We start from the raw sequence: 17,880 nt of genomic DNA, 5'->3' as shown, positions 1-17,880 counted from the left end.
GAAGTCATTATAATAGAGTTGATAGCACCCCACAACCCACAACAAAATGGGGTGGCTACGAGAAAGAACCATAGCATTGTGGAAGCTACGAGATCTATGTTACATTACCAAGGCCTACCTCTACATTTGTGGGTTGAGGCATGCAACACAAAAATATATTTGTAGAACCACAGTCTTCATTGGATTCTTGGTATGATTACACCGTAAGAGACCTTCTCAGGGAGAAACTTGGATGTGTCTCACTTCAGGATTGTTGGAGCCTCTGCTTACTGCCATGTCTCCAAAGAATCAAGGAAGAGGTTTGAACTGAGAACATAGTTGGGGGTATTTTCGAGTTACACATAAACTCCTCATAGTTACCGTGTGTACTTACCTTCCCTCATAATGATAATTGTGCAAAGGGATGTAAAGTTTGATGAGGAGAAAGTGATGTGGTTCTCTCTTGAGAGGGAGTTTCATATCGAACTAGAAGAGGAGCTTTTAGCTCCAAAGGAGGAGGCTCAAGAAGTTGTGGAGCAACCAAAAATTAAGGGAAGTTGATAGACCTATGCAGGATGTTAGGGAGAATGTGGGAGCTCCTTCAAATTTACCCAAATGGAGGAGGTTACCTGAACAGTACCCTAGTTACATGGCTCTAATGACAGAGCTTGTAGAGACTGGGCCATCCTCTCTCGAGGAAGTAGTAGAGAAGCCTATATAGGCTGATGCAATGGTGGAGGAATATGAATCCATTGTAAAGAACAATGTTTGGGAAGTGGTCCCAAGACGAGCAGATAAATTAATTTTGAGCTCGAGATGGATCTTCAAGGTTAAGCTTGCAATAGATGGAAGCATAGAGAAGTATAAGGCTAGATTTGTCACCAAGGGATACTCTCAAGTTGAGGGAATTGACTATGAGGGTACCTTAGTTATTTTAGCAAGGTACTCATCCATTAGATCAATTCTTTCACTGGTTGTGCAGATGTGGTGGAAGATCCACCAAATGGATGTAAAAGAAACATTCCTCAATGGGGTTATTAAGGAGGAGGTGTACATCAAGAAACCAAAAGGTTTTGAGACATTTGGTCAAGAGTCTCATGTCTGGAGACTCAAGCGAGCATTGTAAGGTCTCAAATAAGCACCCCATGCTTGGTACACTAGGATCGACAATTATCTCACTAGTTTGAGCTTCACTAAAAGTGAAGTGGATGCAAACCTCTATCACATCTTGATAGAAGGTAAATTTGTTATTATTTTCTTATATGTTGATGATTTGATTTTGACTGGCGATGAGCACTTGATCAGATATTGCAAGGAGGACCTTGCAAGGGAATTTGAAATGAAGGACATGGATCTCATGCATTACTTCCTCAAGTTGGAAGTATGGAAAGGCGATGGGGAAATATTTGTGTCTCAAGGAAAGTATGTAAATGAGATACTGCAGATATTCCGCAAGGAGAGTTGTAAACCCATGGAGACACCTCTAGCGACCAACTAGAGGAAGGAGGATGCCACTTCAGGTGAAGAAGTGGATACTACCATTTATTGACAGCTAGTGGGTTCATTAATGTATCTTGTGAACACATGACCAGATATGTGCTACACAGTCAACTAGCTGAGCCAAGCCATGGTTAGGCCAACCAAATTATTTTGGAATGTAGATAAGCATGTTTTATAGTACCTCGGAGGCACTGCCCAGTTTGGACTACGGTACAGACGGACAAAGGGAGTGAAGTTGTGTGGCTTCATAGATGCAGATTATAAGGGGATTCCATCAAATGATAAGAATACATTAGGTGGAATTTTTAGTGTTGGGTCTGCAACAGTTTCGTGGTACAATAAGAAGCAAATATCTATGGCGCTCAACTCAACAGAAGAAGAACAAGTGGTTGCAATTCAAGCGGCAGGTGAAGCGATCTCGATGAGAAAGATATTTATGGAACTGTTTGGTCAGATGATGGATCCAATTGTGATCTATTGTGGTAATCATAGTTGCATCAAGCTCTCTAAGAATATTGTATTTCACAATCGATCCAAGCATGTAGATATTCAGTATCACCATTTATGGGACAGTGTGCAGAGGTGGATACTGTTGCTACAATACATTCTGATAGAGGAACAAGATGCTGAAATTTTACCAAAGGCTTTGTCAAGAGGGAAGTTTGAGTTCCACAAGTAAAGGATAGTGGTGGTTGATTTATTAGTATTGAATCATTATATTGTTTTTCATCCATCTCGATGAATTTGGAGTGGAAAAAGTGGAGGAATCAACTCACGAGACCATTTTTACCAGCGAGACCCAGTTTGGCAAAACAGGGTCTAAAACCTTCAGAGAGAATTTTGAGGCATCAAACGATGTTTTCTGGAAGTAAAAATTTGTCTCTTTAGAACTGCACCATTTCATGCTATTATACACATAGATATCTTTTGAATTGCGTAAGAAGCACATCAAACAAAGTCCGCATGTAAAAGTTATGCCACTCAGAAGTTGACCTTCCTGTTTTCACACCTATAATTTAGGAAGATGCCACGTCAATCCCCATTATTCATGGAAAAGGGGCTAGCCATGTGATTATGATGTAAAACACTCTAGAAGAGTCTATATTGTAAATCTAGTTAAGAGTTGATGTAGTCAAAATTAACCACTAGTAGGCTATCATGATGTGTTATAACCAGGCCATTAGGAGGAAGAGGCATTCCATTCTTTCAAGGGAATTTTGTTCCATAGTTAAGCAAAGATAGACAGGAGAAATAGGAGGTAAAGAAAAAATAGAGGATTTGTGCACTATTGCAGCCCACGGGCCATAAAGTATTACTTCTTTGTACCTACAGCCATATTTCCAGACAGAGAAAGAGAATGAAGCGACCTCACCTTCCAATTGGGTTTTCTCCCGAAAGGGTTTCTGTTATAGTATATCTTGTGTCTTATGTGTGTGTGAGAGATTATTTTGTCATTCTCTACCTTGCTACATAATTTACATTCGCATGCATGCACTAATTACAGTTAAATCTACAAATATAGAATTTTAATAAAACTATAATAGTGTAAAATTCCAGTATTTTAATATATTATTATCAGATCTGTTGTAACGAATTGTCCAGTGAAATATCCATGATAGTTCGCGGATCATTGATAATCCATTTCTTGCTAAGAGGAAGTGTTGAAAAATGCAGCAAGAAAGTCTCAATTTGATTTTGCCTTGGTCAAATTGAGAAAATTTGAATTTCCATGTCAGCAAACAACTTGGATGCAGTTAACTTGTGTGACATGGCTTGTGTCACTCAGTTTACTCATTAAATTCGAGTTAGAGGGCTTGGAGTCTAGTTAAGCATGTGTGATTGCTAATTTGTAGCAATCAAGGTCAGTTATTTCAAGTTGTCTTCAATTGAACTAGTTCCAATTGTTGGGGGAATTAGTGGAAGGTCAGTTATGTAGTGAGACTTCATTCTAGCTCAGTGATCATTCATTTAACTAATCAATCAAACCAAATAACTAGTGTATGCAGAGAATTCAAGTTCCCCAGTTGTAATGGCTATTCCAAGGCAGTGTAACATCAATTGTAGACTAGTATTGAGTGTACAGGTGTTGCATGTAGTCAAATGATTAACCTTGGAAATTATTCAATCAATTTGAGGAATTTCCTATATAACAGGGGCCTAATTTCTCAAGGAATTGCGTAGAGAAATAAGGGCTCAAGTAGAGGAAGAAATTGACTGAGTCTGGGTCAGAGCTTCTCAGTGAGCAAAGAAATAGGTTATTCACTTGCAGGTTGTGATCACTTGAGCAAAGAAATTATAATACATCTCTATTCATCAAATTAATGTAAGCAAGCAAAGGGGTTTTTAGCAGATTGCTTTCCCTTAGAAAAATATTGTCTGCATGTGTGTTATTTTTTATTGCATGTTTGTGATTGATGTTCTAAATTGTGAATTAAATTCTGAAGAGCAGTAGAGTAGGTTTGTGTCTTGTGATTTTGATTAAATTTTCATGAGGAGTTGAAAATTTACACCATAATTTCTACACATTAAAACCCAAATCTACCTTTCCTAACAATGATTATGTTAAAGATATCATAGATCTAGCCAAAATTATTTAAGTAAGACTAGATCCAAACATAACATGTGCAAAACAACATAAATTGGAGGGAAAATAGTGAAATCTAAAGTAAGAAATGATAGATTACAATGGTTTATATCTTGAATATGATTGTAATCCATCATAACTCATTAGCTCCACACTCTGCCTTGGCCTATATCCACAAGTAAGACATCCTCTTAATGTAGGTTTGAACTCAAGAAGGTCTTTCTCTCTAAGATTTCGGCAGCATCTAGTTACATGTATTTTATGTCTTTGTACTCTCCCATAGGAATGGCTTCTTTAATTTACTTGGCGAGGATGTGAGAGAATGAATCCAAACCCCTAGTTTCAGGTGAATTCATAGTCCAATATTAATTCCCAAGTTCATTAGATGAGGTAAACCAACTCTCTCAAACCGATCTCCTTGGAAAAGACCAAATCTAGAAGCTTGGAGGGTCATTACGCTTTACTGAGGTGTAGCAAACGATCATTGCTTCTTGCAAGAGTGGAACAAGCAATGATCTTGTCAATGGGCAGGGAATGATGACCTACTCAATGCCATATTTATAGGGATAAACAACAATGTTTCAATATGGTGTCATTAAGATGTCTCTCAAGTGGACTCTGAGGTGATAAATAAGTTTATAGCACATTGATTTATCATTGGTGTTGGATCTTGGAGACTATCAACCAACCATGTTATGGACTTCAATCCTCTTTAGGGGAGGGGCTTTCCAACTAGGTTTTCCCTTTCTTCGGTCTAAGAGGGAATTTTTATACATGAGTACCTAATATGGCTATACATTTGCTGAGGCCCATTTATATCACCACATACTCACTTAAGTCGTGATTATGGAGAGGGTATTGATCAATGTTATGCATGCACTTTTCCAATGTCTTCCCACTTGCATGTGTTGCTTTACTTAAGCACCCATGTTGGTTGCGTTTAGCCTTAGTACCTTCATGCACATAGGAAGTTAAGCCTACACGGTTGTCCTTTTTGTTGTTTTTGCTTCCTTTCTTTGAGAAGAGATTTGTGGCATGCCATTACATGGCTTTCTTTGTTCAAATCTCCCTTTAACAAGTCATTGTTTTTGTATTGCTTAATTAATCATTAATTAGGAAACAAGTTAAGAGATTAATGCACATAACACACCATTACAACAAATTGATTTAACTTCATGATCCATATTCTCTCTTTCAAACTTTACATCTTGAGTGACTCCATATCTTGATTCAGCATTCAAATTTTACAATTTTTCTATAAACCAAATTAGAAAGTTAATCCTTTATGCTACTTCAGGGTAATCAAATCTTCCTAATCATATAAATATTTTACGGTCTCCTTTTATTTTTGCAATAGCAAATCCATTAAAAAAGTTGAGCAATGTGCCAAAGATATAGAGAATTATGTAGTATTAAAACATACCATAAAAGTTCTTTCTACCAAAAAAAACTTCAAAAGTACCCCAAAAAAAAAACTTCAAAACTGAAAATCTTCTCTGCAAAAAAAAATATTTATTATATTTTTGATAATTCTAATTCTAAATTAAAAATGATTTATTATATTTTTGATAATTCTAACGCTAAATTATTATTTTTTTATTAACATCTCTACTCTCACCTCGTGTACACATGATTTGATCTCGCTGCTTTTTGAAAGTCTTTAAAATCCTCACTTGAGGGTCTTGGATTTCTAAAATAAAGTAACAATTAAAAATAACTTATACACCCCCGGATGCGGGTGATGGCACGTCAGACAGGGACGAGCCACATGCCCAGCATGTGCCGCCCCGTGCTAACGATACATAGTAATGGTTCACTGCCGCCGAGGTTTAATGTTCAGCCGCCCGAGCTCCTGGCATTCAATGCTACGCAGGGTGAAGCGATGTGGATGCAGGAAGCAGTTATGGAGGGCTCTTATCGAGGGAATGTTGCGAGATTTCACAGAGAAGGCAGATCACTGCAGGCTCATTTGCATGGTAAGGCTTGGGTGGTGCAGGCTCGGAAGGATTCTGGACGGGTGGGTGCTCTCCTCCCTCAAAACGCAGCCACTGCAATCCGTCATTGCGACTCTGGTGAATGCCTCAGGTGGGAACAGAGCTCCAAGAGAAATTGGAGTGAATTTGAGGCGAAAAGTGAAGACACTCACTCGGGCAAAGTCCGCTCCGTGTCTGTTATTCCTGTGCGTGGTCTTTGGGCAGTTGAGTTCTGCCCTGCATCAATCCGGGTACTGCCATCCTTTGGCAGTCACAGCGGGGACTTCAAGCCCACGAGCTCGGTCCTGGAACAAGTTGAAGGAGACGTGGAGTCTATGGCACGATTGCGGGAAAGACAACCGAGCAGAAGGGGACCGGGGCGAGGTGCATCTTCACGCCCCCCTGCAGCAGATGTGCACCATCACTGCTGCTGCTGCTACTGCCACAGGAGGGCAAGAGCCACCCCAATTCAGGCCAGTCAGTTCATGGAGGTCGGCAGCTCCAGTGGAGGAGAGCCCGTGCTTCCAGCATTCGGCTCAGTCGTTTTCACCTTGGGCAGCTCGAAGGATAATGCAGGCATCAGTGCACATATCTCAGTTCTCTTTACTAAGGTTCCTGAGGAGAATGAAGATGGAAAGCTACCAGTTTCGGCTGAGCTACTTCCAAAAGACTATCGTGAGGAAAGTCCAGTGCTGCAGCCACCAATTGAAGAAGGAACTTCTGGGAAAGTGCCCAAGCAAGCCCCTCCCCAACCTCCAGAGCAGGAACCTCCGGCCACTGCAAAGGATCCTATGGCAATGTGGGCAGGCATCCCTGAAGGCCAAGGCTGGAGCTACATCATTGAGGAAGAGCCTGAAGATTGATCCCCAGAGGCACTCTCCGGCTTTCTTTTCTCTCTCTCGGGTATGGTCTAAGTCAAAGGTCTCGGCGGGTATTTGGATTATGCTACGTTACTATGTATGTATATTTTCAGTTCTTAATCATGTCATGTGTATGGCGGTCATGCGTCTGGGCAAGGTTTACCGTGAGTTTTTTGTTGGAAGCCCCTGCGTGGGCCGTATCGCTATTGTCTGAGCTCAATACTGTTTTATGTTCTCGTATAGCCGTGTCATTACTGTCTTATGTTTTGGTATGTTCTGGAAGTGTTTTGGTATGTTCTGGAGGTGCTGCCCCTGCGAGGGAGCATTTTGTGTCAAGCTAAGCTATCCAAGGTGCCACAGTTGGCCCTGGACGGCCTGTCTCTCTGCATGTAAAGTTTACTTGTAAATATAATATAATAGATTAGCTAGTTTTACCGAGAAAAAAAAAAAATAACTTATACACGCTTTTTTATATTTAATAAAATAATAATATTTTATATTTAATATACATTTTTTTTATTTATTTTTTGCTAAGTAAATTTAATCTATTATATACAAAAAAGAGAACAATTACATCCTTGGATAACAGAGAGCCATCCTTGGAGATTGAACCTTACTTCCCGCGCAAGGGAGACAGAGTGATGCACATAACCGACACTAGACATTCCCTGTGAAGGGTATACAGACACAAGTAGCATCGCCACATCAGACACTAGACAGTAGAAACGGTACAGAAAACATGAAGAAAGATTGACAAACAGAACCATAGATAACCTTTCCTCCTTTTCATTGGGCATCCAAAAATGGTGAGAGCTGGAACCTGGATTACTCATCGGGCTTCTCCTCTACGATCCTACACCAACCCATTTCCGGTTCCTGCATGTCTGGCTGAGCATGGGCCTCCAGCATGAAGCTGATGGCGCTGGCTGGCTGGGGCTGCTCCTTATGCATTTCTGAGGTGGGCTTTGGAGAGCTGGGATTATGGACTTCCTCAGAATGTGGAATTGGAGCGCTGGACTCTCCCTCGTGCTGAGCTTCCTCGATGAAGAGAACAGAGACATGAGCCGTTATTCGAGGGCGCGTGAGAGAGCAGTTGAACGAGAAAGTGGCTGAACCAAATGAAGACGAATTGGCCGAGTCTGGAGAATTTGGGTCCAGGTAGTGGCTAGGGGTCAGAATGCGCTCTGTTCCCCGATGATGAGAAGGAATCCCCAAGGAGCCTGAATCAGCAGGGGGCCGTGAGGGGGTTCCTCTTCCAGATCCTCTGCGACTCAGCATACGCTGGCGGGGTCTCGGCATCGCGTAATGACAAACTCGAACAGCAGCAAAAAAGTCTCCAAAAGCTGAGCTACCTTGACCTGTAGTGACACCACAGGGGCTGTTGCTTATCTCTGTGAGGGAATTACACCGCCAGAGCGTAGCCTCAGGCTCAATTCGAAACCAGCCTCCATCGTCAGACCATCCCCAGACCCATTCTTTCTCACAGCTCTGAATCTTACCGAACAGAATGAAGCATAGACTCAGATTACTGGCAGTGAGGTCACTTAAAACGCAGGTGCCATTCCCTCGATCCTCACCCGCCATTACTATGGCAATTAAGTTCGCTGCAGACCGAAATCCTCCTGAGCAGGCGTAAGTGGACAGTGTTGTAATTCCAAGACCGAACATATGAGCTCCCGTGGTGTTAATCACCCTCGCATTAATGTCTTCCCACCTGAAGTTCTGTCCGGCGAGCATGCTGGCCAGGTGCCAGCCATGCTCCGCCTTCCTCCGTCCCATCGTGGTTATTGCTCTACAGATCACCCGCATCCGGGGATACATTTTTTTTTATTTTTATATTTAATAAAATAATAATATTTTAATTAATTTTTATTACTATTTTTTATCTCAATTTTTATCGTAAAATTAATTACTAATATTTTAAAGACGTAGTCTAATTTACAGAGAAATTAGTTTTTTTAATGACATTTTTACTGGTTAATTTTAATTAAAATTTCTCAATTTTTTTTTAATTTTTAGGTTAAGTTGTTTAATATGTAGAATTTGAATGTCTTAAAAGGTTTCTCTGGTAAATCTATTTATATATTTAAAAATTACATTTTAAATAATAAAAAATCACATTCTTTCTTGAAGTTATTTTATCATACAATAAAAAAGTCTTTTTCACCTATAAATTAAACTACACCTATTTTAACTACAATACTTTCTTCACCAACTATTAATACAAAAAATAATACATAATAACTTTTTCTTTAACCATTGTTTCATCTTTATTTATTATTATATGATAATACATCCCAAGAAAAAAGGAATTGTGACATTTGTTTGTATACAATATTCAGCTACTGGTCATTTACAAATGACAAGCTTGGGAACTCTCGTATCCCTTTATTTGTGCAAACGGTATAATTTTTTCGGGATTGTTTTATATGCTGATGTGGTTTAATTTTTAATATGTTGATTTATATATATATATGAATGGTAATTTATGTTATTTAAAATTAGTTTTCAAATATTTTGAGATGGGGAATGGACATTATATAAATTTTAGATTTTTAATAAATATAATTTAAAAAATAAGTTTTTGTGGGTTAGAATTTGGTTATTTATTCTCGAAAAATATGGGTGAGAGTGTTCGAATCTTTTTATAGTGAAAAATGATTTAATACTATAAAAACTCGCGCACTCAAAATCTTACAGCCAAATAACTTTATTATATATTTCCAAAAATTTCTATAATTAAAATTTTGAAATATAGTTTGTATCCAAAAAAACATACCCAAAAAATAACTAAAACATGGAGAAGTTACAACGGGAGATATAATATTGTCCGAATAGTTGGCTTCCGTATGATTGGCTGGGTAGCTGGATTTATGGTCTCTCCGGATGACTTTGTTGTCATAACGTCACGAAGGTGTATCTGTTGATTGACGGATGCTTGAATCGCTGATATTTTTTTTTTTTTTTTTTCTGATATATTGGCTTTAATGATGGGTAACGAGAATTTATTGAAGGTCCATTACAGTATTTAAAATTGTACCTACTTTAACTCTACCTCGGATGATAAGTTTTTCCTGGGTTGATGTACAAGACCTGCACTAAAGGTTTGTTTGTTTATGTTTTATTTTTGTTAATAATTCTAGGCAATCGATATTTAACTGGTTATAGGTCCATTAATACAGTCGGTTGCAAAATAGAATGAAAAGTGACAGAGAAGTTCTGCCAAAGTGAGAACAAGAAGCACATGTTCTGATGACTTAAGAGGTTGCGCTTGAAAACGATATGGTTTCAGCTAAGGAGCATTCCTTGTTCTGAAGTCAAAATGTCGTCACTTTTATAGTGACAATGTAGGGCAACTTGACACCGTACAGTGCTGGACGCTAAACCATTGCAGCACAAGACTTTTAGTGAGCATGTTCGTGAACTTGAGCAGCTTACTCTCCATACAAAGGAGGAACCATGGTCATCAATAAAACCGGATTTGATAAAGAAGTTTAAAATAATTCTATTCTCTGCATGCATTCAGTGCTCTTGGGTGACATCATCTGGATTCTTTTGTCCCTTTTTCAGTAAAAACCTACATGTTTGCAGGCTCAATTCCTAGATCTTCCGGTCCTTGTTTTGCTTCTTGAAATCTCTTTTGAAGTCCTCTCACGAATTAAGATAAGATCCTTTGTGCAATCAACCAAATATATCCTTTAATCAAACGTTTTTATGTGTCCTTACCTGCCACTAGGTAGAAGTGTCAGATAATTTTGAATATCCTTGGAGAAGTTGTTGTTCCTTGTGATGCTTGCAAATCAGAAGCTAGTTTTGAATTCTGATATGATGGGTTAGCTATTTCAGGTAAAGCTTTCTATCTTTACTGTATTAGCAGAGATCAATTCTTTAGAATAGGTCTTCTCTTTTGCTGTGAACTTCAAGCTTATTTTTTTCTTCAATCGACCTCGATCTTGTACCACTTTCGTTTTTCGATCCCTGAGTCCTGAAACACAGCTCATGTGTAAGTGGGTAAACTTAAACAAAATAATAAAAATAAATATTTATTTTTACACATTGAGAAAACTTATCATAATTTAGTTGTCAAACCAGTAGTAAGGATACTCATTACTAGCTGCCATCAGCTTGAGTCATCACCATTATTCAAGGAAAACCAGACCACCTGGAGTTACTCTTGTGGTAAGTGGTCCATGAAAAACTTTTTCTCTCGCACCATTAAATCAAAATGTTTCCTTACTTAAGAAAAGACTAACTCTTAGCAAAAAAACAATTTTAAGACATACTCCACACAAAAAATAAACATATACTATTTTATAAAAGAGTAAAAAAAAATAAAAATATTTTCTTTTAATCCAACTCACCCAAACTTTAATCATCCATGGAAAACTAAACCCTTGAAAGAAATTCCAAGAACACAATCCAAAGTGCCAGTACTATCTAGGAATGCCAATGTATCATCGGTATTCGTGCATAAGAACTGGAAAATTAAACCCTTCGAAAGAAATTCCAAGAACACAATCTAAAGTACCAGGACTATCTAGCAAGGCCGATGTATCATCGGTATTCCTGCGTAAGAACTTGCAATTGCAGAGATGTTTCCTCTAAATGCTCTCTCTTCCAGCGAGGGTCTTAACATAGAGTCCTTGGGATTGGTTACCCTGACCTTCACATCCCTAATGTATAGGGCTAACCGGACAACCTTAAATCCGGTGAGCGGATCTTTCACTTCAGAGAAGGTTTAACATCTCGCCTCAGGATTGTTTCCCTAGGCCTTGTTTCACTAATGTACAGAGGGCCAACAGCAGAACCTTAAATCCGCTGAGGATATAATTGAGGATGTGGGTGTTGGCGACGAATCATAAAAGATAAAAATTACCAAGAACAGAGGGATGTACTTTAGGAAGATCAATTGCAAACTAGTGTCAGTGAAGTGAAAATGAAAATTATGGTAAAGCAGAGCCATTGATATAGGATGCTTCCAATCCAATAATAGCCAGAAAACTGAACACTAAAAATTGATAAATTATGGATAAAAACTGCAAGGATCATCAAATTCCTCATATCAAACCTCAGGTAGCTGAGGGTCCTGGATTGCAGCGACACTCCTCAAGTCTGGATCATGAAACCCTCATTCCTTCCTTAGGATTCAAATTAGCACCAAACATAGCGCGAATTGCGAGGAAAGACAACGGTAAGAGCACGGGAATACCGTATCGATCCTCCTGACAGTGATCTGGATGATCTCTGGTGGAAAACCAGCAGATCGATGGGCAGATTTACACTGTAATAAAAGCTTACGAAGGACCGTACTACATAATCCGTGGATCCCAGCTACTGGAATCGCCTTCAGCAAACGCAAAATCTAGCCAGCCGAGAGCACGGATAAACCCTTCACCAACAGAACCCGGGAGAAGCCTCAAGCTCTAAGCAGGGGAGGTGGCTACTCTACACAAGCTCTCATCTGTACAAGAAACCCAATAAGCAGACGAAGAAACCGCTGCGTTCACCCTTGCCACGTGATCTACACGATTTATGCAAACCGATTCAGAGACGAAAATTCTTGAGCCTACGCCCATCACCATAAAAGAAGTTGATTTCTGCAAAGTTACTTAAATTCTAAGAAATTCAGAAGTATTGCTTCAAGATTTGAGATGTTGTGCTTTTATTGATAATTTATGTATTTAACAAGTTTTATTTTAGATTGGTTTCTGTTACGTCAAGGCTTTTTCTTGCAGGAAGACTGTACAGAAGAATGGAAAAGCCATAACATTATTTGGTAAAACAACCATATTATTCAGATATAACAAAATCATCATGCGCATGATTTGTCTGAGACGCGCACATGGCAGTTTGCTTTCACAGGTAAAGGATAGGCCATTTAGTTTACTCTCACAGAAAATTCGTACTTTAAAGAATTTTAGAAGAAAGAAATTCGAGTTCCTTTTTTCGGCATTTAGATTTCTAGCCCCACACGTACACAAAGCTCTCAGAACTGTAATTCTTTAGATCAAAAATTTGAAGAATCGCTGACGCTTTCTTCATCGTCGGAAGAGGAAGAAGCAGAATCCAAGAAGATATCACTACAAATCTCTGCATAAAATTGGCTCAGCAAATCCCTGTAAACGGGACACGTGATATTTTGATAGCAATACAGCAATTCTTCCACATCCCTAAGATCATTCACATTCTTGTCCTCGGCAGCCATCTCTATGACATAGTTTCGAAACTGCTTGCACGCATCCTCGACCTCCGCAATGGACCTCGATCTTGCGACCTTAAGCCGCGCCTCACCTTCGATTTCCGGCCTCTCGAATTTGATGGTAGAGATCGCTTGCTTCAGAGACGATGCGGACCTAAAAGAAGTATTATTGTCAATTGCGCAATGTTGCCCACGAATTTTAGCGCCGTGAACAAGAGCTTCCATATCCGAGCAGTAGGGTTTCTTGATTTGAAAATGAACCTGAGAATTCGGCACTAGACCAGTGGACTGGCATCAAAGATATGTGCAATCTTGAGGGTTAAGCCTTCTCGACTGCTCTTATAGCAACTTCAACTTCCCTCTGGTTAATTCTATGAGATCGGAGGTTTAGGTTGAATTCGTTTAAGATGTATTGATCTCCCTATTTCCATCTTAATCTCACTATTTCTTTGGTTGTGTTGTAGGACTTTCTTTACCCAGGAACAATATTTTGAAAATATAGAATACTTTTTACTGAGTTGTTTTTAAGATGGTAATTACTGAGTATTATATATAAAGATATAATTTAAGTAATAAATGAAATAGTCTGGTAAGACATTTTTTTTGGTTTTTTACAAAAAAAAAATTGTAGAAATTTTTAAAAATTTTTGTTTAATTTATTTTAAATAACCAAACAAAATATAATAAATATAAATTTTAGTAATATTTTTATTAATTTTCTTTTTAATTATTATATTTTTGGAATTTCAAAAACAATAATTAAATTAGACCAAACAATTTTTTGTTAATAATAATAATATCTTTTTTGTTACTACCAATGTATTTTTAATAATGCATTTTATTAAACTCTCAGGAATGTGTCGTGTCAAAGAGTACTGTTGTTGTGTCGGGCCCGGCCTCTAATTTGACAAAACATCTTTTTAATTTTCAGACCTATTTGACAGGATACAGAAAATTCGCAAGTCAACATTAAGTATAAATTTATAACTTAAATTTTTATTAAGATTTATTTTTAGCAAATTCGTTTTATTTTTTAAGAGTTATTATTAATAAATTATCTAATTTGATTGTGATTTTTTGAATTTTTTAAATTGGTATCACTTTGAAGTATTATTTTTAAAATTAAATATTATTTTAAAGTAAATATTATTATTTTAAGTTTTTTTTATTAAATTTGATTAAAATTGGTAGGGTTGAATTACAAGTTATTGTAAGTTGTGCATGAGTGTTTTGGGGTATTTTTACTGTGTTGAATTTAGTTATGCATTTAAAAATATATTTTAGATAACAAAAAATTACAATCACAATTTGTTTCATAGAATTCACTAAAAGCTTCAAAAAGTAATTTTTTTTTAACAAACATTAGTACTTTTTTGTATTAAATCCACATCTCGTTGTGGCAAATACTTTGAATCTAGTTATGCATTCAAAAATATATTTTAGATAACAAAAAAATACGATCATAATTTGTTTCATAGAATTCACCAAAAGCTTCAAAAGATAATTTTTTTTTTTTTACAAACATTAGTACTTCTTTGTATTAAATCCACATCTGATTGTGGCAAATACGTGGGAGAATTACATGACCATTTTTCTCAAAGATATATGGGATGCCATGGCCATTCTGCTCAAAGACATATAGGATGCTAGAGTGTATTTAATTTTCCTTACCTAGATTACAACAAAAATTCTCAGTCCTAACTATAATCTTATATGTCAAGAAGAGTATAGGCAACAAAATTGGAACAAAAAATATAAGCATCTGAAACCAAACATGACAATTATGATTAATCTGCAGGGTCCAGTGGCCTATTGAGGTCAATACCATGAGAGAGCTCAGCAGGTAGGTTGGCTTGATGGTCCTCATGTAGCTGTACTCCCATGAGAATACGTCACAGAGCATCCACCTCATATTCTAAACAAGAAACTCTTTTGTTGCAGAGTCGAAATCATATCAAGTGAATTTCATTCAGAGGCCTGCTATTGGTAAATCATAACATGAAAATCATAGATTTCTAAATTAATAGCTTCATGTTCTATTTTGCAATGGTCACACACTAAATAAGCTAGTGAATATGAGTCCAATGAGTTAGAGTCCATAGAAAGCCTAAAATTATGCATGAACTAAGAGAATAGAACTACAAGTGCCAGAAGGGGGAAAAGGACCATGGATAGCCAAAGGAGGACACTGAGTTTCAGAGGTTCCAACACAACAACCAACAAACACAATTCGAAGTGGAAGAGCAACTTATAAATCTAGAACACCAAGAGTGAGATGCCTCCAATTGAGCAAGGAAAAGATGAGACCTGAAGCAGAGAAGTTATCGTTGTTGGAAGGAAATCTCACATAGAAGAGAATTGGAAAGCTTACCTCCGACCCCAAAAGACCAAAATGCCAAAACACCCATCTGTAGTCATTAGGGGAATTTTTAGGTCTAAAATGGGCCTCCTAAGGAAATTATTTTAAAATAATAGTGAAAATAATAAAATAAGATTAGATTACATCATCAAATTTTAAAGGGAAAAAATAAAAAACTATTTTTTCAACTCATATTTTCAACTTATCTCCCTATGGGTTTACTCAAATTTTGAGCGGAAACACTCGTTGGATAAATAATTTGATTCCTCATCCAAGGAGTACCCAGGTTGCCTAGTTTCAATGGACCCTGCTACACGAAAAATGAGAAATACATGAAAAATTGTGATTGCAATCACTTTTTTTCATGTATTTCTCATTTTTCGTGTAACAGGGTCCATCGAAAGTATGCAAAATGGGTACTCATTGGATGAGGAATTAAAAATTCCATCCAACGAGTAATCCTGCTCAAAATTTGAGTAAAACCTAAGGAGATAAGTTGAAAATATGAGTTGAAAAAGTAGTTTTATTATTTTATTATTTTTTAATCTTTTTACTTTTTTACTCTGAAAATGGTGAATCATCGTCCAAGGTTCACATCATCACATTGAATCCTATTGGTTCTTATAAAGTTTATTTTGGTTGTACATTTTTCTTAGGAGGCCCATTTTAGACCTCAAAATTCCCCTGATGGGTGTTGCACCCACACAAGATTTTCATAGCAGAGAGAAGCCCTGAGTGAAACAAGAATTATTTCAGAGCTTCCAAATATGCCAACATCCAGAAACCACCATTGGAATAGGAGAGACCCACTTCAAAATCCACCAAGAATTCGAAATTCTAAACTAATTCCACTAGAAGAATGTGAATGAACCTAGGCTCCCACAACATGATTTATTCTCATTGCATGCTGGTAGCCGCAAACGAGCTATCATTCGACATAATTTCTTCTACTACTTGGAGGCAGAGAAACCATCATGAAACAATCGAAGGTGATGCGACCATAACTATCCAGAAGATCGATATTGCGAGCATTTCTATTCCACACTAGGGAAATTAAGGTAGACATGCTTGCATGGAGCAATCTCCCAACTTTAGCCACATTTATTTGACAAGTAACCTTCATGGCGACGCTGGGGGATTAACATAAATAATCAAATACATATAGTTGGGATGGGAGGGGAGGGATGAGTGTTGGTTACAATATAGAGTATATTGATGGACCACCATTTAATTGTCAATCTAGGGTCTGTGAACTTCGAAATGTAGCACTAGAAATGTGAGAGAAGGACTTTGGGAACCTACAAAACAATACCTTAGAATACCTACTCACACCTTGAGTTCATGCACTAGTCAATCCTTGTTCTAATGCCGCACTCAAAAAAATCATTAGAGATGAAACCCTAATTATTGTAAACACCAATCCTGCAAATCGATAACAACTGGATAGAAATCGCTCTTTAAAGAGAAAACCCTAAATGTTGGCAATTAAAAAGTAAACCCTAACTAGTGACAAACAATTAACAAACCCTAACAAGTGACAAACATTAACTATTAACAGGAAAAGAACAAACCCTAAGTACTGGCAATTATAGAACAAACCCTACTTACCTAAAACTAAGAGGCAAACCATAATTATTAATTAACTGGAAACTTAAGCATTATTTTTTAACTAAATTGAGAAAATGTAAATGTAACAACCCTGGTGAAAATTCCATGTAATGAAATTTAAAAACAATAACCACGGTCAATGGGACACTTATTCCAAGCTGAATGTTGGGCAAGACATCCTAGGGGGTGTCTATTTGGTTTTTTATGGCTAAGTAAATTCGCAAAGGAAATGGCTAAGGCTTTGGAAAGGAAAAATGGCATTTTTGGCACAATTATTTATGGAAATAATGGAAAATGAAGAAAATAGAGGCCTTGTTCATAAAAAGGCTTCTGAGGATCAGTTGGTCACTTTTTGTTAGTTCAGTCTTGGAGCTCTCTCTCATACTCTCGAACACTTAGGGCTTTCTTGGAGCACTTTTGGAGGGTGTAGCATACTTGGATTCTTGGAGCAATCAAGCAAAGGAAAAGAAGGAAAGCGCAAGGAGGCATCGAGATCAACAACTACATCATATTTGCTTGCAGGTACCAAGTTGCATGTATGATTTCTTCACTAGTTTTGGCATGCATGGCATATGCATGTGGTTTTTTTGTCATGATCTATAATTGGCATGGAGGATTGTCTGGATGGGCTGTGGATTGCCTAGCCTTTCCATTTCCTGGATAGCCATCGAGTTTGTGGGTTTATTTCCTTGTGTTTTTGGTTGGTTCTCATGTTTCCTTAGCATGGGTTGAGTTACTAGTTCTCCTAGCCTTGGTTGGACAAATGCTCTGGAGCCCTTAGTGAGTTGAGTTACTAGCCTTGGAGTCTTGGTTGGATC

The sequence above is a fragment of the Pinus tabuliformis genome, chromosome X, assembly GCF_031772625.1.
Source record: "Pinus tabuliformis cultivar Carrire ecotype Pingquan chromosome X, CPIR1, whole genome shotgun sequence".
In the NCBI taxonomy this organism is placed as follows: Eukaryota; Viridiplantae; Streptophyta; class Pinopsida; order Pinales; family Pinaceae; genus Pinus; species Pinus tabuliformis.
This window is presented reverse-complemented; position numbering follows the sequence as displayed.